This window comes from Haplochromis burtoni, unplaced genomic scaffold (genome assembly GCF_018398535.1).
Source record: "Haplochromis burtoni strain Fernald_Lab_line unplaced genomic scaffold, NCSU_Asbu1 Contig_123, whole genome shotgun sequence".
Taxonomy (NCBI): Eukaryota; Metazoa; Chordata; class Actinopteri; order Cichliformes; family Cichlidae; genus Haplochromis; species Haplochromis burtoni.
Window position 1 is genome coordinate 198356 of NW_024582484.1, and position 24355 is coordinate 222710.

Here is a 24355-nt window from a genome sequence, read left to right on the forward strand (position 1 = left end):
GTGAGAATCAGACAAGTATGGCCAAAAGTAACTAACAAGCAGAAGTGGCATATGAGCCTATAGCAGCATAACTAAGGAATGGTTCAGATTTTTTTGTCATTGGGTGATGACTGTGGGCACTCAATAGTGTCATAATGACCATCATATAGGCATGCTGTTATTTTGGAAAGGATAAAGCAATAAGTTTCAGTGAGACAGAATGTGCACAGAAGTTCTGAAGTTAATTTCGTTTCTGGTCATTCTAAAAACAGCAATCATCCAGTTAATGAAGTTAAATAATGAGAAGAAGAAGAATCAGATCTGAATCCAGGATTTGCGTGGCCTCCTGGAGCGTTTTTGCAAAGATTTACTCTGTTCCAAAATCTGGAAGAAGAGGTAAGATGTATGTTTGATTTGCATCCAAGAATGCACTCCCTGGGGAGCCTTCTTCATGTATGCCAGCCCCATATACTCCATCCTTCTTGCACTGCGTTACACTAAAAGCCGTCTGAGAATAGATCAGTGTGGCACACTTTAATCTAGTTGGGAATGTTGTTTCACTTTAGTTTCCTATTGGTTCTTATTTCATTTTTCTATTAGATATTTATATTGGAACAGACCTAAGAGAAAAAGTAACAGTACACATTTTGGACTGAGCCAGCTGGCAATTGAGGCAGTCCTGTTACCACCCAGACAACTTTGGACTTTACCTTACACACTGGCTCTAGTTGTTCTTCAGCCCTTGGTATCGCTCAGTTTTCTCGTGCTCCCACTTTCTGATGTTGTCGATTTTGATTTGTCAAGCGTCAGGTTGCTAGGCGGAGGCCTCCATGCATTGTGAGAAATTTCCATGTCCTTGCATCAGTGGCATCTATCTCCTGCAATACATTCTTTCAGCTGGGTATCAGATGACCTATAGAGCCTATGAATTAATGACCTCGATCTTAATACTGCCATTCAGCTGGTTCCTCCGCACCTGTATTACCTTCTGGAGATATTTGGCTGTGGCCGAATCTTTATCCTGGTTTTCAGTGGCCTGTGGGATACCCAGGTACTTGCCGCTGTCGTGTAAATCTGTACTGTTAAAAAAAAATCTTAAAAAAACGGTAATATTCCAGCAGCTGGGACGCCAAAATACTACCGTAAAATAACAGAAAATAACTGTCCCATAAAAATACAGTTATTTTCAGTAATGAAAACAGAGTTTGTTGCGCTAATTTTACATGGGATCTTGCCTTTCCCATGTGCTTTTAGACATTAAACTAGGAACATTTTAATGTGATTACACAATGAAATTACCTACAAACAAGGTCAATGAATGTGGCAATATGAATGATAATAATGCTTAAATCCACAGAAATATACAGTTAACAGTTGGGTTAAATAACATCATTTGATGTAAAAAAGTTGTATATTCAATTATATTTGATGTAATACTACATTATACAGCACAAAATAAATTGATTTATCTGTCAAAACATGTCAAAAAACTAGATATTGGCTTCAAAACTACAATTCACTGCTAATACTACATAATATCACAAGTAAATTTAGATTTTAAGTGTAATTTAAGATAAATTTCCTGAATACTTACTGGACTGTCAGTTTGAATTAAGTGTGCTCACTGTAAGATTGTGGGTCATATCTGTCAACCCCTGATTATAATTACATCAAGATTATGTTAATTCTTGATCATGTTGTGTACGAGCAGTCTGTAGATGTGTATCTTACTTATAAGACATGAGACATTGTTTCAATCAGTAACATGAATTTTAATGACAAAAAACAACCATTCCTTGAACAACCCAAGAACTACCACTTGTGCTGAAAAAAAAAACAATTCAAAAGAAGGGGACACTGTCACTGAGAAGGTCCATCTGCCTCCCCACATCTGGAACAACGAAAAGAGGACACTAAATACTCTTAATGATCACAATGAATTACGAAAACTGACTTCATTGCATTGTACATCATCTACCTATTAAGGCGCTAAGGCAAACCCACTGCATACTACATCATTACAATCTGTCTATCTGGGTGAGGGGGTGGTGGTGGTGGTTATGCTGATTATAAACTGATAAGTATTGATATCTTGTAAGTTGTCACTGTAATACAAACTTCCATGAAAATAACTGAACGGATGGTACTGTGTTTGCAGAGTAAGCACCACAAGTGTCAATGTATAGCCTTTTACAATAAACTGAAATGAAGATAATACTTAAGACAATGCTACACCTGAAGCGAATGCAAACTAAATGTGAATAGGAGTTGCAGCTTATATTTCACTTTTCCCCTATCAAGTGGACCACCTGTGCTGGTGACACTGGCTGTGAACCAGAGACCAGTGCTAATGAACACCAGATTATGTCAACCACAGGATGAAAATAAGACCTTTTTAGGCTCTCCACTCGTAGTCCGCAATTTTGGTTATCAACGTCAGGACCTTTGGACTGACTGCGAGGTGTGTCTTAGATGTGTTCCGCACCAGTTTGGATCCCTTGTCGGGGTTTATCTTATAGAGGCATCTGTCAAATGGAAAACAACAACTTAATCAAGAAACACAGGACTGGACTGTATTTGTTTATTACGTTTGCAATTAATCTAAGTGTAGATTGAACTTGCTTTTGAGTGTGCGTTTGGACATACAGGTCATTGTGGAACAGAGGGGTGATGCAACGATGTTTGGTTAACCTGTGAGTATCCATTGCAAATACTATTTCAGGGTAGTGAAACATCTGTGAACATCTACTACTCAAAGGTCCCTCTCTATAACTTGACATGAGCATTACTCAAGGATATTTCAGAGACAGCCATCTGAAAAGCAAATATTGAGCATTTGTTGATTTATTAATCTACAAATCTTCCCAACACTCTAGCATTGCTCAGTCGTGTGCGTTTTAGCTGCAAATTAAAGGAGATGTTTCAGTGTATAAAATTGTCCGGTGCCGCCTTACCTTTGCAAGAATTCCAAGGTTGCTGCTTGGCCTGCTGGATAGGAAATGTTCATGCAATAGTAAGAGCCAAACATCAGGATAAGTGCCTTGCTGAAGACAGTGATACGGCCATTCACAATGGTCTGGTCCACAGATAACATGTAGTGCTCTGCTGCCAAAGTAGAGTTTCCTGTTGTGTACACGAACAAGAGACAAGGGGACAACGGCATTTAAAAAAGACAAAAAACAAATCCACACATGACTCTAACAACTGCTATGTTACAACTGATGTATATCAATTACATGCACTGGCACGCAGCTTGGGCCCCCCGGTCAACTGCAAGATGTCCAAACCTCTGTGTATAGGGAAATCCCAGGAATGCTTACGCCAATCAGACAGAAATTATCAGTATAATAATCACATCAAATGTCAATGGTCTTATTATACTATACCATTACTATGGAATTGAGGAAAGCCACAACAACCAATCAGACCACAACGCAACTCAGGAGTGTAAACTCAAAGTTTTAGGTGACCAAAATATAAAGAGGTATCATGCACAATGTTTAAATAGATAAAGACAAATATTAATACCACAAAGGACAATGTATGGTGTACTTGGGAGTTCAGTACAGTCCACTTCAGAGGGCAGGGTTGTTTGATCCACTTTGAAGAACATCTGGTCTTCCTCTTCATTGAAGTACTTGAGCAGTCGTGGAAGAAACACTGCAACATTGATGTCTGCAACATTCTTGCTAGATGTTTCCATTTCTCTGAAAATCGCTGCCATCCTCTTGTCATTGTGTTTAAAGAATGAAACAACTCTGGCACATTTATTTGCTATGTTATTCTCATCCATGTCCATGCCAGTGAGCTCTTCAAAATGAATCTTCATGTCAGTTATCTCAAACAGATATGGCCATTCCTTCATCAAGTCCGAGGTCTCAGTTCCACTAATAATGTCCTGTCTCTGAGTGACGAAGGTGACCCTCATCATATTCTCAATAGCTTTGGAGTCACAGCATCTTTCTCTGTACATTTTTTGTAACTCTTCCTTTCCACGTTTTTGGGACCCAGGGGTTTCACCAGGCGGAAGCAGTGTTGGTTGCCAGTTTATGCACCCATAACTGTCTAGCCTTCTCTTTTGAGTGGTGCTACCCTCTCCTCCACTGCTGCTAATAAGCTGTCTCTTTATGGCAAGTGAAGTCATTCCTCTCTTAAGGTTATCCACTCTGCTGACCATCTGTATGGTGAGAGCGTCATACCCACTGCCTACAACTTCCCTTTCAATTACATCAGTAAATGCCACAGGGTAGGTCTTTGTCATCCGTCTTGCTATCTCACTGAGGTGTTTCTTCCCAGGTGTTGGGCATATGGTCAAGACTTCACTGACAATGAGTCGGATGATTTCAAGTCTCTCACGTCTTGTTGGCCGTTTCCCTGTTTCCAGCTTCCTGATGACATCAGATGGAGTCTTCTGCCAAGGAATTTGAAATTGAAAATGCCAACTGTTGTCAGGCAGTCGACGAGGTCTGAAAGCCACATCCATGGAACTACTTGACTGTAGTGAGATTGTACTTGCTGAGCCAGAAGCTGTTTGGACATAATGATACAACACTTTGAAGCCATCAATTCATATAATATGGCCTCCATTATTTTTTACTTTGGGTTCCCTTTTTTTTCCAGCCTGTCCCGTTTGGTTCTTTTGCCATCAGAATTATTGTCTAAAGGCCATAAAGGATGCCCAACGGATTTACTTTACCAAGTGGACCATCCCAGCCTTGCCGTATTGGTCCATTTCATTGACCTTTTTATTTATACCTCATATACATGGATACACACACACACACTGTATGCTGCATGTATGCAATGTAGGTTTATATGTAGTCTAATAATTCGCCTCAGGTGCTTTAGCCTACTTCCTCTCCACAAAATAAAAGGTAATACTTGGCTTCTCCTTTACATGTCCATTACATTTTACAGGGCCAAACTAGCACAGTGGGCTACCTATTTCTCTCACTTCATCACGCAGCACATCTAGGCGCACACAAGCTCTCTACAGGAGTGCAGGTGTGTTGCTGGAGTGGAACAGCTCGCCTATTAGCTCTTATGTTGCACACTTCATTTCACATTGAGACAAATGCATCAGTGTCAGCTTTCGTTGCGGGCCGCCTAACGCGTATTAGAGGTATAGAAACTATCGGCGTAGCAACTGCTGTGTTTACACGGTCACATAAAGCGGGCAGCTGACAAATTGGCGAAAAACAACTCTGCTAGCCAGCAAGTTAGTATACAGCTGGACCAGCCGCTAACTGCACCTTAAACTGACAGACAACGTGTTTTTCCTTCATAGCTAGGGATTACATGCCTTTTACGTCTCAGTAAACTACGAGCCATAGTGGTCAAGCAATGCCAAGTTAATTCTACTGAGCTGAGTTTGATATCCTTGCCTTGCAGCACTGCGTGGATGATCTTTCAATCTCTCTCTTCCACCGCGCTTTCCACAGCGACCTTGTGGTTGTCAGTTCTAATTCATTGGCCGATGTTTATGGTCATGTCGTTATGTGTCCGAACATCCAATGGCATGTCACATTGTTTTCATGACCGCGCCCTCACCCCAGGTGCAATGTATTTTCACAATCTAACTATGCATATGTACAGAGAAATATATTTGGATAACAAGGAGATTATGTTTTATTACATTAGTGATAAGTGATAAGCTGGCTTAGGGGGCTGTCCTGCTGGACCGCAGGAGCACTTCATGGTAATTTGTGTTGGTCTCCAGTGTTGTTATCCACAGTCCCATTGAGTTCTTGATGACATCTATGTATTACAGCAAAAAGTGTAAGGATAACATTTGTAACAAGTTCTTTTGGACTAAGTTGTTTTGGATGTGAAGGGGCCTTATGCTGATGTAGAGCTGGCATGAAGAAGTTTGCATCAACTAGTTAAAAAAAAGGTTGATTCTGTTCATCTGGATGTAACGTTTTCAGTGGGAGAAACATTTTGTCACTCATCCAAGTGACTTCTTCAGTCCTAGCTGGCTGCAGGTTTCCAACCTTATAAACAGTAGATTTGTATAATGACCGAAACATCTTAACACATGCAGTTTTTCTTCTCCTCATTATCACCTTTGAGATTGAGTCAGGAAGGGCATCCAGCATAAAACTCGTGTTTTTGCTCCGTGAGTAACTTGGTCTTACAAGATACCCAGAACAAATGGATGACTGCAGTTCAGCAAAATAAAGAATAAACCATCATGAAGCCTGAATATATGTGTGGACTAATTCAAGCTCAGCATGAGCACTCTTTCTGCTAACAGGCTACACAACTACTGAGCGGTTCCAAAAGTGGGCAATGATCCACTAATGATCAGAGCATGCTACATTACCCAAGAGCAGCGATGACAAAAGCTGAACATGTTAGTAAAATACTCCAGTTCTACTTTTACAACAGCCTCCCGGAGCTGAGTACCATTTGACGATGGTTTTGATTTATGCATGTTGGAGGAGGCTCCAACATGTCTTTCTGCCAAATTAATATTCATGACAACAGTGGCATACTCATTAAAATATCATGTAATGATACCTGAGGCATCTGAGTCAAATTCTGTAAACACATAGAGTAAAACAAAAAGGAGACATCTTACTTTGACTGTTTTATTTTGTGCAACTGGACAGAAATGGGATCACTTGTTAGCACAGAGCAGAAGTAACACAAAATTGGCAAAAGCGGCTATCGCCAAGGTTACAGCTCAGTCAATGCCAGAAAAATGTAGTGGCAACAAAGCAAAAAGAGCCCCTTTCTGAGAATCTGCTGCACCATTTAAAAGATTTTTCACTGGACAGGCTGTAAAGAGACAAACTCACAGTTTTGTGCTAAAAATAATAATGGTAAGACACGACTTTTAGTTACAACAGATTGTGTCAAAGTGACTAAAGCTTGAGAATAAAACCGTGGATGAGAAAGCAGCTACCGTTAAAATAGTCTCAGTACAAGACAGAGGTCTGTTCTAAAAGTGACCCTGTCGACTGCATCCTTACATACTCCTCTGTTTTATCTAATTCAGGTCTAGTTGATGTTCTGCAATCATGTGATCTCTGCTAATTTTGTGATAGCAACTTTTTTCTTCTGAGTGCTGCTTCTTCTGCAGGTCAAGTGTCTTTGGAAGTTTTTATATATCCCACTGTGCTCAGTCACAAAATGCATTCAGGCTGCAGAGTGCCGTACAGCAGCACTGCAGCTGCGGCTCATTCAGGACGAGTGTCAGGCGAGTTAAACACTCATCTTATATCAAACTGAATATTTAATCAACCTGTCAACTCACTGAAGTGACGATTTGCAAATCCCCATTCTTTCCCCGCTCTAATACCAACCCCTGGACCCCTTTCATCCTCCTCTGATGGGATTTTGAAGCATTTTGAAACTTTTGTTCCCTCTCCTTACTTCAAGAAGCTGAAACAACATCAAAAGATGGCTCGTTCCTGATGAGTCTGTCCTCTTACGGTTCCTGCTGAGTTTTAATCCTCTTGAAACATAATGCTGCAGTTTGTGTGCCACTGACATAAAACAAGACAGTCAGCTTAAAGCAGGCGATTGGGTTCAGTGTTTTTGGTTCCAGCTGATGGTAATTGAAAATATCAGGATAAATCTTGCATAGAAACGTGTACATTTACAGAAATAACTATCATACAGCAGTCTACTACTTCCTCCTTTTTACTGTTGGGGTCTATGAAAAATAACTCATGGTTTGCAACTGCAGATTCCTTATTTATTGCATCTAGTGACATTTCCAGCACTCCTGCTCTTCCTCAGTCAATGAAACACCAAACTGCACCATCTCAAATCAACTGTGTTTTTGGTCACATGACTGTTCACAGGTGGGTTAAGATGGTGCTCAGTTCTGCAGCGTGCAAAATGTGCAAAAATGTATTTTTCATTGTCCCTTTTTTTTTCTTAGGATGAGAAGGATTTACAGGGATTTCTTTTTTCCCTCCAGGGTTGCGGTTTGAGAACATTTCATCTTATTCAGCTCGAACCTTACCTTTTGGTGAGGGTCCAGCTCTGGTACAGGACACACAGTTCTCCCTTCCAAAAACGCAAAACCAATTGCAAGCTAATGCCCAAATGGGACATGATACAACAAGAACTCAATCTTTGGTCAACTTTATGGTGGGGTGTGGTTAGCAGTGCTGCTGCAGAGGAGGAGTGGAGCAGTGGGTTCAGGGCGAGGTGGTAGGGAAGGCTGGCTTGGCACAGTCGGTGAACATCTTCTAATCATGCCTTCCCTATTTCAGTAGCGACCGGAGAGGAGAGCTGCTGCTGGTGGAGTGTGGGAGTCAAGGCAGCAAACACTGAAAAGTGCATTCAAAGTGTGTGTGTAAAAAGTGACAAAATAAAAGCCATACAAAGAGCCACAGAGTCGTGTCGGGTCCTGTTTACAAACGTATTCAAAGCTCACTTGGAGTCAGGCTGTACAGAGTGCGACTCAGAGTGCACCAACAAGCAGGCTTTCTTCTCATTAGCTGGCTCGATTAAAATGAAAAATTTGAGATAATTTGTATCACGACAGCAGTTATCAACGTTCTTTGTTAACCCAGACTTTCTGCCTGGATTCATATTCTCATGACAGTCGCCACCTACATTGGTGTGAGATATCAGTAACAGTTGATAACGAGCTACAATGAACAAAAGAATCTAAGGATAAAAAGCAAAGCAGCTGTGGAAAAGAAGGCATAAATAAAAGATGCAGAAAGTCCTCACTTTTTAATAGAAACGTGACCTTAAACACGTGGTTCTTCCAAGCTCATTAAAAGTCTTGGAGACAAACCAGGAGACTTGCTCTGTATTGCTTTACTTGGTTGATGGATTCTGATGATAATCTCACCTGAGTAAGAGCTTAAGGTCTACACTGGTGATGTGTCCTTACTATTGACAGGCAGCTAATAATATAATTACAAGACCAAACGTAGCTCAGTGGACCAGCCTCAGCCAGCCCACTTGTTTGAAATACATTTGTGGTGGCGTGTGGCCCCTGGCTCAGCTGCAGGGAGGAGTGGTGCAGTGAGCTCAAGGGGGCGGTGCCGGGAGCGAGGTGAGGCCACAGGTGGTGGCGATTGGACTGATGACAGTCTCAGTTTCTTTCATAGCGAAGGAAGAGATGAGCGGGGAAGAAGGAGACTGAGACCTGAGCTGAGACGAGACTGTGGCTGTATCCTAATTCAGGGTCTGCAGCCTTAAAGGTCCACAATGCCGGCGTACTCAAAGACAGCTAAGGCCGGAAGTGCGAGGCTTGTGAAATGGGACGGTCTAACCTCCGTCGCGCTGCTCAGGTTGCCTAGCAACCATGATACTAACCGCTGGAAATGTTTCATACAGCTTTGTTTGACAGAAATGAAGGAGAAAATATTTTGTTCATTTGTTTGTTTGGTTTTGTATGAGCTTTGTGTGATTTGATAAGTATCTGAGGCTGAGACCACAGGACTGTAAAACATGATTGTTGGGCTTCATTTCTGTACTGAACAGTCATTTTAAGATTAGCTAGTCTTGTTCATGAGACTGAAGTCATCTCACTTTGGTAATGTAAATATAATCTGGCCAATATTAAAGTTATTATTATATTAATCAATATTAGTTATTACAGCAGTGAACTTGAACTCTGTGTCAAATACTGAGCTTCAGTAAAGATTAAAGTTGCAGTTATTTATATGTTCTGTCACTTTATATTTTCACTCAAAGACGAGTATCTGTGACAGTGTGTATACAGATGTATTATATATAACAGACAAATATTGTTCGTTTAATATGTTGGGATTATTACATTTGGCTCAATGCTTACATGTATGTGTAAAAAGAAAATGTACGAGCTGTGAAAACTGTTGGATTGTTGGGGTTTTCTCTGTAATCTTGTGGGATCTTTAGCTTACAATATAACGCGCCTTGATGCAACTGTTGTTGTGATTTGATGCTGTATAGAGAAAATCAGATTGATTTGAAAGCTGACCTCCTGATATTTACATCATCGATCGTGGCTCAAGAGTTGGCTTGGAAAGTCTCGGTCGTTGTGTCCTTGGGCAAGACACTTCACCCGTTGCCTACTGGTGGTGGTCAGAGGGCCCGGTGGTGCCAGTGTCCGGCAGCCTCGCCTCTGTCAGTGCGCCCCAGGGTGGCTGTGGCTACAATGTAGCTGCCATCACCAGTGTGTGAATGTGTGTGTGAATGGGTGGATGACTGGATATGTAAAGCGCTTTGGGGTCCTTAGGGACTAGTAAAGCGCTATATAAATACAGGCCATTTACCATTCACCATTCAATCATGAAACTGATCAATGATCAGCTGATCGGCTTTTCTCTCTTGTTTGTTTATCGCTCACTTTGCGCCAGAAAGAGGAAACCAGCGGATGTCGCGCTAAACAACAGCAGCACGTTTAAGCTTGATCAGCTGTTGTTAGAATTTATTTAATATTAATTTCTAGTATCAGCTGATGTTTGCTGGAGCCACAGCTGTAAAGCTGCTGGTCATGATGTCGTTTGGATATGTGGTGAGAGGGAAACATGAAGATGAAACCAGGAGATGTCCTTACTGAATCATCAGAGCTGAACAGGTGATGGAGAATAATGGATTGGATTTATATAGCTCTTTTCGGGACCCTTCAAAGTGCTTTACAATTCCACTATTCACTCTCACATTCACACACTGGTGGAGGCAACTACAGTTGTAGCCCTGGGGCAGACTGACAGAGGCGAGGCTGCCATATCGCACCATCGGCCCCTCTGGCCAACACCAGTAGGCGGTAGGTGAAGTGTCTTGCCCAAGGACACAACGACCGAGACTGTCCGAGCCGGGACTCGAAGCGGCAACCTTCCGATTACAAGACGAACACCCAACTCTTGAGCCATGAAACAGGTTTACCTTTTAGGTGACATGGATGAGTTGAAGTTATGAACTGTTTCTGAGAGACAAATAACACCAGGATCCTTTTCTATGTAGCTGACAGCTGGTGACTGTGCAGGGGCGGGTCTAGCAAAGTGTTGCCAGGGGGGCAGGTAGGGCATTAACAGGGAGAGGGGGGCACAAGGAAATACTTTTCTTTCTTATTCTCATTTAAAATGTTTTGCTTTTACTAAATAATTATCTGAATCTTACAACCAAAGTTTTTATCTGATGTAAAATGTATAGAAATCATACATATACCAACGAGACTGTACATCACTGTCACAACAGCGTTTGCTTTCATTCAAAGGCTTTATGGCTTTAATGCCTGGTGGGCTGGTCTCTAGTCAAAATGCCCATTTTTTTTGTCCCAGTCCAGCCCTGGGCACGACACGCAGTGAATCAGTCTGAGAGGTGCATTAAAAAGTAAATTGCCGGGCCAGCGATGCACATCGGAAATCAGCTCGCATAGACACATTAGTTGTGCCGCTTCTTAATGACGATATCTTAGCTAACAACCCCAACTACCAGATTCAACTTGTAATTGGCTAAAAATAACTTTGAGTGATGAAATTTCCACATTCCAACACTTCAAATGCTTCAGCATCTGTCCGCTCAGCGCAGCATCAGCACCACGGAAACACACGGATACATCCGTAGACTGAGACAGAATTCACAATGTGTTTTCAGGTGTTTGGACCAATGTTTTCTTTTCTGATCAAACCAGAAAGCTTAAATGAGCAGCTAGTTTGTCTCACATTAACTGGCTGAGTTAATGCCAGTTAATGCGACATCGAAATTAATTTGTCCAGTAAAGAAACCTCAGTCTATTAACAAGCAAGACAACCACAATTATTTCACACCCAACATTTACCTGAGCAAACATGCAGAGATTACAGTAGAACACCTTTTCACCCTGGACATCATGCTGATATGTTGCAGCTAAGTATAGGTTTTGGATCACACATAACCAACAACATATACCTGCCGTGGTTGTGAATTGAAGACTATGACAGGTTGTGACCAAATTTGTGAACATGATTGAACTTGCACACAAAATAAGCAAACTAACCCATGCAACTTCATGATCCTGACCGGGTCAACTCTGCAATTCAGTTCTTTGTCCAAGAATGCAAAAGACAGTTCTATAAACTACATCATTTGTCTTTATTTCTCCATTGTAGCACAGCTGACAACAATTCCCCGTTCTATGAAATTACTGGTAAAAGCAGGGTCCACAGGTCAGGTTACCAGCCATGACCTCACGCCCTATAAAAACGTATTTAGGCATTAAAAAATGAATTTATCAGGTCCAAAGCTTTGCAGAAAATATCCTTAATGCATGAACCGTGAGGAGGCTGCATTCTGCATTGTCCATATGACGGCACTGCTTACATTTTAGTTTGAAAGCAGAGCAGTTGCCTACATTGTGCTTTCTGTTGTTTAGCACTGCTCTTAAAAAAAACTTAATAACATACAAATCCAGCAAAATAAAAAATTTCTCCTTGTACTGTAATAATATACATTTTAAACACCTGCATTTTAATTCTTACTGGCTACGTTATTAATATTGAAAAACTATAAATGCCTTCTAAAAATGTTCTTATGTCCTACTGGCTAAAATGTAACACTTACTGTCTTACACACTCACACAAACACCACAAAATGATTTACCGTGGTCCTCATGAATGACCCTTTGCGGTGACTGTTGCTAACTCCTCCTTTGATTTTTGACTAGTGTGTCACTAAAACTGTTCAGGACCACTCTGATTGTAAAAACTCCACCTATGCATTACATTACATGAGTTGCACTGGCTCCCCATCAACTTCAGTCCTCTCTGAGATTCTGGTTTTAACTTTGACAGCTCTGCATGGCCAAGCGCCGGCGTACATCACTGAGCTTTTCCCCAGCAGGTCTCTGAGGTCTTGGGATCAGGGCCTGCTGACCACAAGACAAAGCTGAGGACTAAAGGAGACAGAGCTTTTGCCACAGTGGCTTCCTTTTTGTTGTGTTAGTATTAATGCTGAAAAGCTAAATCACAGGATGAGCTTCTTACTAACATCATTTAAACCAGCGGTTCCCAAAGTTTTTTTTGCTAGGCCCCCCTTTGTTTTACAAGAAAACATAAACAGCAGTGGGATACTGTTTGTTGGTGATTTGAAGAGCCTAGCGCTGCTCCCGACCTACCTCAGCGCCTGTGCAGGTGAAGCCAAAGGGAAGATTTGCGTCACCATATTTTCTAGTCTTTGGCTTAGAATGAAGTTGGTTTGGAAACATATTCAGCGATGCTTCATCTCCTGCTTTGCGTTTGTGTGGGCGCCCCGTGCTAGCAGTGTCCAAGTGTTTTTTTTTCCCTTTTCATCCCGCGCCCTCCCTGCAATGGCTCTGTGCGGGCACTTTGGGATGCTCTAAGATCTAATCACCTAATCAACAGCCAGCCTTGAATTTGGCTTATCACAGGATAAATGCCTTAGATTGTAGCTTAAGAATTAAAGTAAGTAAGCAAGTAAATAAAATGTTATTTCTATAGCACTTTTCAAAACAAGGATCACAAAGTGCTTCATAACAAAATAACAGAGCATTAAAAAAAGTTAAGTAACTCTGCTCCGTTTAAGGAACGAGTAAGTCATCGGCATGTTCTTCTGTTTCTTCCAGTGTCTCTAATTAAGTCAACAGCCTCATGCGTGGATTTCAAATCCTGGATGTTTGTACGTACTTCCTGCTTTTGGGGAACTTGCCCTCTGCTGAGATCATCTTGTAACACTACAAAGTGCATGCTGGTGATGTCACAGCTTTTCTGTAATTCCTTCTCTGTTGAGCAAACTGTCATCATTGTGCTGACAACACACACATCCAGCCACCCTTCGGTGGCTTCACCACACTTGTTCCCACTGCATCTCTGGCTCTAAGCACACACACAATTGTGTGTTAGCCTGTGGAAACCATTTGTGCCTAACTGGACAGCTTTGTTATTCACATCTGCCACTAAATCATAAATGGTTGCCATGGCTTTGCAGGCCCACAAAGACAACCTGAACCTGGACCAGTTTTTACCTTTTCTCTGTGTTTTCGGTGTGCAGTCATGCATGTCTGTGTGGATAAGTTATAGTGCATTTTCAGTGCTCGTTTACATCATTTTATGGTGACTGTTTGGCTGTAATATGGTCCTGTGCATGACTATGCTGATTTCTGCCTGCAGCTATGTGACTGATTGACAGTGCTGTATTCCCATCGTGCACCCCGAGGTGGCACCTAAATGTTGAATAATGCATACTGTCAGCATCTGCCAAAAACTGGAATGGTGTTTATCACAGGTTTAGTTACCAGTCAACACCCAGACATTTTGTAGACATATAAGCAATATATTATCTTTGATATGCTGTAGTTTGCTCCCATTGTGATGAGGCTCCTTCTGCATACTAGCAGCAAATTCTCCTGCCTGTGCAGGATTTCTGTGTTTGACTTCCTGCACCAGCAGAAACATTTCAAAACTGAAGCACCGCATGAAGTTCCTGTCAATCATCATCACCCTACGAAGTCTACTAAAGAGGAAACACTGGAGTAAAGTAGCTAGACTTTTTATGTAATCTTACATGGTGTGGTTTCATTTCACAACTCCCTCTCTCTCTCTCATATACACTGAACAAAAATATAAACGCAACACCTTTGTTACTGCTCCCATTCCCCATGGGATGGACGTAGAGACCTAAAATTCATTCCAGATACACAATATAACCATCCCTCCCAAACAGTGGTCACAAATCAGTCCAAATGTGTGGTAGTGGGCACATCTGCTATATTGAGATAATCCATCCCACCTCACAGGTGTGCCACATCAGGATGCTGATCTGACATCATGAGTAGTGCACAGGTGTACCTCAGACTGCCCACAACAAAAGGCCACCCTGGAATGTGCAGTTTTGTCTCACAGCAAAATGCCACAGATGCCACAAGCAATGAGGGAGCGTGCAATTGGCATGCTGACAGCAGGAATGTCAACCAGATCTGTCGCCCGTGCATTGAATGTTCATTTCTCAACCATAAGCCGTCTCCACAGGCGTTTCAGAGAATATGGCAGCACATCCAACCGGCCTCACAACCGCAGACCTCGTGTAACCACACCAGCCCAGGACCTCCACATCCAGCAGGTTCACCTCCAAGATCGTCTGAGACCAGCCACCCAGACAGCTGCTGGAACAATTGGTTTGCACAACCAAACAATTTCTGCACAAACTGTCAGAAACCGTCTCAGGGACGCTCAACTGCATGCCCGTCGTCCTCATCGGGGTCTTGACCTGACTCCAGCTCGTCGCCGTAACAGACTTGTGTGGGCAAATGCTCACATTCGATGGCGTCTGGCACGTTGGAGAGGTGTGCGCTTCACGGATGAATCATGGTTCACATTGTTCAGGGCAGATGGCAGCTGAGAATGTCCCAGTTCTTGCATGGCCAGCATACTCACCGGACATGTCACCCATTGAGCATGTTCGGGATGTGCTTGACCGGCGTATACGACAGCGTGTACCAGTTCCCACGAATATCCAACAACCTCGCACAGCCATTGAAGTGGAGTGGACCAACATTCCACAGGCCACAATTGACAATCTGATAGACTCCATGCGACGATGTGTTGCACTGCATGAGGCAAATGGTGGTCACACCAGATACTGACCGGTTCTGGGTCCCCAGACCCCCAATAGCGCAAAAAACTGCACATTCCAGGGTGGCCTTTTGTTGTGGGCAGTCTGAGGTACACCTGTGCACTACTCATGATGTCAGATCAGCATCCTGATGTGGCACACCTGTGAGGTGGGATGGATTATCTCAATATAGCAGATGTGCCCACTACCACACATTTGGACTGATTTGTGACCACTGTTTGGGAGGGATGGTTATATTGTGTATCTGGAATGAATTTTAGGTCTCTACGTCCATCCCATGGGGAATGGGAGCAGTAACAAAGGTGTTGCGTTTATATTTTTGTTGAGTGTATATATATATATATCCCTTTTTCTACCTGTAGCAGCTGCCAGTGCATGGTAAATATAAGAATAAAAGGTATTTTGAAACATGTTAAATGGCTGCCTCTGTCCGACCTGTGCAGCTGTAGAGTCGGGATGGCAAAGGCACTCTCTCCTATTCAAACCAAGCTTTGTGGTTTGGCAGAAACCCTTCGAACCAGTGCTCTTTTTCTGTCTCTTTACACAATCAAACAAAAGAATGCGAATCATAAAAAGGACTCAGGTGATTCGAGGGGTTTTCAGTGGCACTGCAGACATTCATTGCAGCTCATGCAGAGTATAAGCTAAAGTTGTGGAAATCATGTGGCTCTTTGCAGCTGCTCATTTACTTAAACAGAATTATGTTCCTTTGTATATTATCCTGAAATCCAAATAATAAGACATCAATAAACATGAAGAAATGCAGACTCGGACAAGTAAAGTTGACAATGTTTGCAGCTACACTTAAGTACAAGTATAGGATCCAAAAGATGAGCAGAAACTGCTTTCGCTCCATCTTTCACTCCTTGTGAGTTAGATAAAAATGTCAGACAAGCTTGAAACATGAATAGAGTTACCCTAATCCAAATTTAAATGTTGGTGTAATGAGGGTAATTTGTTTCCTTCCTGGGCACAATGAAAAACATTCATTGTGTTGTTATGTGTGCTCTGCAGCACAGTATCAGACATTACGAATTTAGTGCGATAGAGGACCAAATAGCTTCTTTTATGGGGTCTATCAGCCTGTAGTCAAACCTTTATCGCATCCCGAATGGCCTCATTAACCTTGGCCTGCCCAGGCACTCGGTATTAACACAGAAATTTAATGAACTGTCAAACATTATGGGAGGATACAGCTCATCTTCACCAAGAATGTGTGTGAGCGAGATATATGTATGTATATCCATCACTGAGCTTGTTAAGATAAGGCACTGAGTTTACACCTGCATGCATCTACCTGCAGTTTCTGTGTGCAGTGTATTATGGTCTGCCAATGAGCTGATATCAAGAGGATGAACAGCATCCCATAAAACCATCCTTCCATCACTTTCCTCGGATCCCGTTCTCTTCCGTTTCTTCTTTTTCTCTCACTTCTCAGATTTTTATTTGTCCTTTCTTGCCTAATTTTGGTAAAGTGTGCTAAATCCCCCATCTCTTTTTCCCATTCAGTGAATTATTGTAGCAAAAGGTTAAATAGGATTTCACATAATCGCACAATCATCCATGAGAGTTCATTTCAAGAGAGGCCAGCGTGCAGGTTATTAGCATATGCAGTTTTAAATAAGACTAAAACAAACATTCACAATTCTACTTTGCATGCAGTACAAACGAAACCCAATTATTTCCAAATGCCAATTTCCTTTTCATCAGTTTTGCTAAAGGCAAGTGTCTAGTGTGAAGAGATGTAGTGATAATTGATTTATATATTTAGATCTACCAGCAGAAGCTGCTGTTAGTATAGGGGTGAGGTGCTGCTGAGGATTTGGCTAATGGCCCAGTGCACACAAGCAACTTGTTGAATTGGGAGTAACGAGAAGCGTCTTGTTATTGGACTTTGGCCATTGGCATTCTCCACCACTGGAAAAAGACACTAATGCTGTCCTGCTGTATATTTAAGTTGGGTTTGCCCCGGGGATGCTGGCCACTGTTAAATTCACAGCCCGACCTGAGCTGTACACTGCAGAATTTAATTGCCTTATTATGCTCTGCCTCTACGTTGCTTTTGGCTTCGAGTGGGAGATGTGATCCATGTGATCTTTGCAAAATGATGATCTGTTAGTTTGACCAATATTTACAATGTTTTTAGCCTCAGGTTTTGTATTGAAGCGGTGTCTTTAAGTCTCACCCCAGTTAATGCAGCAGAGTCTAGAGTTATCAGCTCATAGCAGACTGGGTCCAGTTCTGCTTGTTACTGCGTTTTCTAATGCTTTGTGCTTCATAGAGCTGTAACTGAAATTATCTATAAAGACTTCATGCTTTTCTTACATGCCTCTACAAGAAAAAACAGGCTTCTACATACACAGGATAGTACGGGCAGGAGAGTGATATATTGTCACAAACAAAGAGCAAACTTGAAAGAAAAATAATAGAAAAATATGAATATGTTAAACATATACTGGTTTGGATTATTCTTTTTTATTTGTTCACTGCTTGCCATCAGATTGTGAGAATTAGCTTAAAATTAAATTAAAGCTGCAAATAACTACACTAAAAACATCAATAATCGTGATATGGATAAATCTGCAAGCATTTTTCACAAGCCTTCTTTCCTGGCTTTAAACTAATCAGATTGATTTGGTGCTCTTCCAGTCTTAATCACCACAGCATTTAAAGCACACACACATTAATGCAGGCTTTTTAATACTATGCATACTATTTTGCTGTCTCACTCAAACATAGCAACTGTGCTGGCAGTCCCCAACCTTTTTTGCACCACGGACCAGTTTATGTCCGACAATATTTTCCCGGACTGGCGTTTAAGGTGTCATCGATACCAGTCCATGGCCCGGGGTTTGGTCTGAGGGGTCTGCCAGGAACCGGTGACACTATTTTCCATGGACCAGTCAGGAAACTGTGTGTGTTTGTGTTCACATGTACATGTGTAGTAACATCAGTTACAGGTTTTACACATACTGTCCACAAACACTAAACAAAGAACTGTGTTACCCAAATTATAGATGTGCTTTCTTCGTGTATTCAGTCTAATCTGTCTGATCTTCTGAGGTTCATGTTCCAAAGTATCAGTGATTACCTGCTCTGATAGAAAAGATGACTTAATTTCCAAAGATAAACCCCCAGTTGGTAAAACGTCACATTTCTTTGAAACTTGTTTAATGACAACAAACCACTGAAGTCATTTCTTTCATTGGCTTTTTGCAGCGCTTGACAAATAGAAAACACAAACGTTTTGTGCTGTAGTTTGGAAATATGACATCTCAAAGCAGACAAATATCCTTGTGTGACCTCTGTTGGAATATTTACCAACCAATTTAATACAGTTCACTTATATTTAAATAGATAAAAACGTCAGTGCTTTACAATGCAAAGTACAGCCCTTACAACAATGCAGAGAGAACTCCAACAATCATGCTGGCTAATGGTTGAACCTCTCACTCTTACCATCAGTAACTCCCTTTAAGCCACATTTAGAAGGTTCGTCTCTGTGCTGGAAAATCTTGAAGGTTCAGAAAGTGAGCTTCGAAATCAGGAACAAGAAAACACCTTTTCTCTCAGAAATGACATAATTCATTTACTGTCTGCATTTAGACATAATAACTGTCAAAATAATGATGTTTTATTCACTGTCTCGCTAATGAGCAGCCTGAAAGCTCACAAATCATAAACCTGCTCAAGGATTAGGATGCAAACGATGGCACAAGGTAACTTCTGTCTGTTAGCACAGATGACAGATTGGTCAATCGTATACGACAGAGTCCGATATGATGGGAATTCAGTTTACCCGGTGTGCAGTCATATTGTCCACAAATTACCTCCCACGTCCTGTCGTAATCACTCTGCCTGGAGCTCAAGGTAGGTTTTACACTTTTTTAAGTTGCAGAGACAGAATGAAAGAGATTTGCAAAATATCTCGTACGCAGCTACAGAATATTTGGAAAAGACAAATATGAACATAAATCTAAATATATTTATCTAATTTCAGCGCTCCAAATATTTGGATGAAACAGAACAGTTCAGCTTATCGGGCAAATCATCAGGGTAGCTAAGCCAGTAATTGAAAATGTAGCTTCATCAAGATATTTTTTTCTCAATTATCTGCATTTACTTGTAGAATTTCCAATGTTTTTGCAACAGAATAATTAGTTTCCACATTAACATACGCAGTTATGCAGCAGGAGTTCCACGTGTTAATCAGATTATCCACTCTGTGGGAGATGACAAGCTGATGGCATGAAGTTCAAGCTTCTATCACATGTTGGTGCTTTTCTGTCAAATGAATGTACTTCGGGTTGCGTGACACAGTGGAGGGACATCAAAACGACCGACAGCGTCACAGCCCCGTCTCTCTTCCGCTCTCCTCGTGTTCTTTGTGTCTCTCTCAGACCCTTCAGTAGCATCAGTAATGCATCCAAATGAATCAAAAATAAGGTGCTTCAGCAAACTCTACATGGGTTCATTAGGCTGCTGCTGAGTGTGTGTGCGTTTGTGTTAGAAGAAGCCTGGGAAAAGGAGAGAAAACTGACAGCAGAGCAATAAAGCAGGATGTTCAAGTGAAGTGTCTGAACACGGAGACGCGAATAGATGAGACGCGCTAATTTGTCTGCCGAGATCATGATATGCTGATACAGATAAAGAGGGATGGGTTTCAGATGTTACCACTTGACATTACATAGTAACATTTCACTGTTTAATCGTTGTAGCACTTCTCCACATGTTTCTGAAAAATACTACAATGTTGTGGAAGTTGCTTCTCTGTTATAAGCTAAATGTTTCTGGTTAAATCATCAAGTGTAAAGCTTGGGGACTGAAAAAAGCCAGTGGGGAAGTGTATCTGTCACTACATGCAAGAATCCACTCTCCCTCCTCTGCACATGTCCAAAGTATCTCAGCCTCACCTCTCTGTCTCCAAAACATTCAACCTTCACTGTCCCTCTCATGTACTCAAGTCTAATCCTGTCCAACATGCTCACTCCCAATGAAAATCTTAACATCTTCATCTCTTCCACCTCCAGCTCTGCCTCCCGTCTTTCTGTCAGTGCCATCATCTCCAAACCAAACATCACAGCAGGTCTGACTACTTTCTTGTAAACCTTATTTTTCACTCTTGCTGCTATCTTTCCATCACAAATCACCTCTGACACTGGTCTCCACCAAGACTGTGAGAGTCTGACCTCATCTGCCAGCCTGTCCATCACCACTGCAATCAAGATCATGATCATGACGTGAAGTAATATAACACCATCTGCTTTCTCTTGATCCCCAAAGACACCGTGCAGCTGCGTCTGACCTTCTCTATGCTGTACATCAACACTCTCAAAGCAAACATCATATCTGTAGTGCTCTTTCTCAGCATGAAGCCTTACCGCTGCTCACTGATCATCACCTTTTTTAACCTACTTTCAGTTTCGGCTCATCAACTTTATCCCTAGTTGCTGCAGTTCTTCAGTTTTAAAGTACTTCATCCAGTTTCTCAACATACTTTCTTCACTTTTTGATATATTTACATTTTTGTCGTAATCACCCTAAACTGCTGCACATCCTTTCTAGTTTTATCTCTCTGCCTAGCCAATAAGAGATTAGGACGAATGCTTTTTTGAAGCTTGTATTCAGGTCTCTGGGCACTTATTCCTCACAAAAAAGAAACTGATTCATGAGTGGACTGAGTAACAAAATCTCTGAGAATCCCAGAGATCCAACAAACTGATACTTACAAATGTGATGGCAGTCCATGCAGGACATCAGTATATACTACTGCTACTACTCTAGGCCATCATTGCCATCCACAGTTAAACTGGACTAAAGTCAAATAAAGTCCTCACCGTTGTGACAGCTCTAAAAGTATTTTGGAAAGAACATACCAGATAAAACACCAGGGCTTCAGTCATGGAGAAGAAACCCCACAAAGAATATTAAGAATCCTAGTGATGCTGTTTCGTTTTTGTGTTTTTCACATTTTAATCTTCTTCGTGCTTTGTTTTAGTGACTTTTGCTTATCTGATAAGGTTGCAGAGTCCTGAAACTATAAACAAAATGTCCCATTTCTTTGGTTTTGTCACATTAACTTTTTACAGCTGAGAGCAGAAGCCATTTACAGAGCCGTCCTCAGTGGTGCATTCAGACTGATCCAGCCTCAGAGGATGGCTCTGTCACCTCAGGTTGAACTCTGCTGGTCCAAGCTGGTGTCTCTCAATGAACCTTTGTCCATCTTACGCCCCAACAGATCTAATTCACTCTGAAATGAGAGAAGGAATGTATGCACAGCACTCATTCTGCAATAGAGATGTTTATGTTAACTGTTTCCTGCCCTGAATCTGAAGTTGTTGATTCCAATCTGATGAAATTCAGCTCTCGGTCACTTAATGCTCTGGCTCTTGAAATCTGTCAGGCAATAAAAATATAAAAACACAAACGTGAAGAAGAGCAAAACTTGATTAAAATTCAACTGATGTTTTGGCCTTACTTCATACATTTGTGTGATCAAATATTTTTGTCTTTTAGTACAATTAATAAAACATAAAAAATATCAATATACCATTACCTATAAATCATTTAAGGTGGTTATCCATCTCAGACAAAGAATCAGAAGACAGGGACACGGGCACGCACATGTGCACAACCTCCGCATACACAGACACACACACATATAACAAGATCTATAAATAGCCCGGGCTGTTACCAAGTGGATGAAAGAATGGAGTTATTAATATTCAGGGTCTCACTGTAATTTCCCCTCTAATCAAAAGACAGAATCTGCTTCTGAATCTGAATCATCACTGACCTACACACACACACACACACACACACACACACACACAAATATAGAAGTAAAAGGATTCACACTGTCACAGCACACACACACAAGTTATTTATCTATATATAACTAGACACACACACACACACACACACACACATATTCTTATATTCCTTTTTCCTTCTCACAATATTTACAGCATAAACACAGACAGGGTTCAATTACATTACACGCTGGTGGTTAATAGCTGGAGCGATGGTTTCTGTAATGAGCTTTCAGGGAAAAAATGAATTAACATGCAGAGAATGTTAGCACTGTCTTGATTGACCAGCGCACACATGCACACACACACATGATGCAAAAGAAAGAAAGTGTACACCTAGGTCTCGCAACAGCACACAAACACACACAAATAAACCCACATGCTGATTTTGACTCGTCACAGTTCAGCTGAAGGGCTTCGGGGATGGAGCCAGCGAGGCTGCTAATGTTGGCGTCTTGGTTTATGGCTATTAAAATGCCTGGAGATGGCTGTAATGAAATAGTTGTGGATTAAAGTTTGGAACGTAATGCGGGAAGAAAGCATGACCACTCTTTCATAATGGAACAAGGCCCAGAAGGCTCAGCTGATTATTGTTTTTTATTTAGTGCTCTAAATTAACAGCAGAGCCGCATGGTGGGTTTCACCACAGTCACGATTATATCACGTACGTTTCGTAGCCTTGGTAAACAGACGTGGGGTGTAAGTTACAGAGGTAACTGTCTGTCATCTTTTTTTGTCTCAGGAGAAATCAGCAGCTCTGACTTTTAGCATTTTGGAGTTTCTCTTTCTTACTTGAAATGATGGGTTTATAAAGAAATTGTATGCATTGCCCGAGTTCCACCAGCCTGAGCTTCTGATTCAAAAAAAATAAAAAAATAGCCTCCACTGTCTATTGCAGACATAATGGAGGTGAACGTCTGCCAGGCTGATGACCGAGTAGATGGAACTGAGGGAAACAAAAACACCAACACGCAGATTAGTGGCAGAGCCAGATTGATTTTTGATGTTGGGGTGTCCAGAGACCATTGCTCACACGGGGGAGGAACAATACCAATCTCTATTGATTCTGTCCATGTGGCCAGTGCTGTCAGCAAACTATTACAGTTAGTTTGTTGACAGCACTTATCATTTACTTATGCAGGGAAGACTACAATGCAGGAAACATTTGCATATACGATTAATATTTTTTCATAATTTAGTCCTGAACAAATTAAAAAAAAATCTGGAAACATTTGTTTTTTGTTTTTTTTTATGTCCTTATGTTATATAATCACCCTATGAGCTGAAGCTCAGGGTGATTACATTTTAAATATGTGATTGAATTCCTGTAGTATCTTTCTGCTTTCTGCCTGAGAAAGTACCGGTTAATGAATCCACTCATGTGCCTCCAGCTGGCCTCACTGCTGTTTGTGTTGGGTGGTCAGATATTGGTCTGTAGTGGCTGTGGTCACCGTTTGCTTCACCCCTAAATTATCACAGTGGCTTAAATGATTGATGACGGTAAAAACAAAGAATTGCAGCTGCCTTGTGAAAAGGCATTTAGAGGTCAGCTATTTGCATAACTGACCGTGTGTTGTGTAAACATCTAGTGGTAAAATGAAGAAACAGCAGATAAATACCAGGTTTGTTTTCAGTCAGTTGTAAATGCTTTCAAACAAATAGCTTTACATGCTTGTGTGTCAGAGGGGCACTGCATCATGTTTAAAATATTTCTCCCTATTTTGGGGGAGCTTTAGGGTCCCTAATAATATATCAATCATAAAATTTGACACCCTGCCCCCCCCCAAACAGATATTGGTTTGTTGCTGCAAGGCAACACTGTGCAACAAGGGTAGTAAAATGCCAAGTTATTCTATAATAAGTTGTATTAGTGCAACAAGGATGAAGAAATAAATAAACAACAAATAAACAATGTAAACATTTCACAAAACAATAAAACACCAAAATACATCCAACATTTGACCCTAACCCCATGCACGTGCGTGCGCGCACGCACACACACACACACACACACACACACACACACACACACACAC